Source organism: Epinephelus moara, chromosome 6 (assembly GCF_006386435.1).
Source record: "Epinephelus moara isolate mb chromosome 6, YSFRI_EMoa_1.0, whole genome shotgun sequence".
In the NCBI taxonomy this organism is placed as follows: domain Eukaryota; kingdom Metazoa; phylum Chordata; class Actinopteri; order Perciformes; family Serranidae; genus Epinephelus; species Epinephelus moara.
In genome coordinates this window covers 28,044,036-28,045,198 of record NC_065511.1, presented here as the reverse complement: position 1 = coordinate 28,045,198, position 1,163 = coordinate 28,044,036, and positions in this window count along the sequence as shown.

The window sequence follows — 1,163 nt, the reverse complement described above, 5'->3', positions numbered from 1 at the left end:
GGATGATTTCTTTAAATAATCTGTCTTTACTCATTTGTGCAGTGGCCTGGGCCAGGAGGCAGGTCCTCTGGTGGACAAGGCCCGTACTTCAGTGCTGGGTGCGTATGAATATTACCTGCGTCCCATCATCGGCAACTACCTGAGCGACAGCATTGATACCGCCAAGGTCTACCTGGACAAATTCCTGCCTGCTGAGTAATGAAGACCGACTGGAGGAAGCCATCTATCAGCAGCCTGTAATAGATGATAGATCATAGAAACACACACCAGTTTAGGCTGAGAAGAGCAGTGCACAATGCAAAAACCATCCTTTGCCTCTCATCAAATCAATATCTTTGCCAAAACATGCAAAGTTAAAAGCAGGGCAAACAACACCTATGCAGTTTGTGCATGTACAGTATTTTGTGTTTGATACACTAACCAAAGTCTCTGTGTGATTGTGTATGTATATGTGTGAGTGTGTTCAATAAAAAATGAACTGGAAGCTATCTGAAATGTGCTTCTTCATAAAGTGATTCAAGGTCTACCTCCACAGTTGGTATCATAAAGCTTCATTCTGTGGTACAAGTTGTCCCATTGTATTACTTTATGAGCAGAACAAAAGCCCTTCTGGACCCTTCTAATCACTGTGTTATATCATCATAGCTATACATTCTAAGTAGTCTAAAAAGATTACGGTGATATTTAACTCATAAGATCAGCTGCTCCCTTGATACAGCTGGAGCTGAAAGCTTTACATGACTGAACACAGACACCACTGATAAAACATTAAGGTGTCTCATATTTTCAACAAGTACATTTGTCATCTTTCTCCCAAGAGAATCTTTTAAATCTCAGGTTCACTTTGGGCCCAGTAAGACAAGCATTGACCCCAGAACAGTGAATGCCAACAACCTGTTTATTCATATGCTAAAATTATCAGCAGTGTTGGGTGTAAGAGTAATCTGTAACAGTTGTCTGTAACACAGTAATGTAACATGTTACTGTTGTAAATTAGTTAATTACATAACAGTTACAAATCAATCACGTTTGATACTTGCATAACGTAAATCCTTCAATTAACTGCATAACGGGCGGGAGGAGAAAGATCATCAAATGTGCTCACAACAGGGTCCAGACTTGTGCTGATTCAGAGGTTGTTAAACTGGTTGTTTGACAACGGA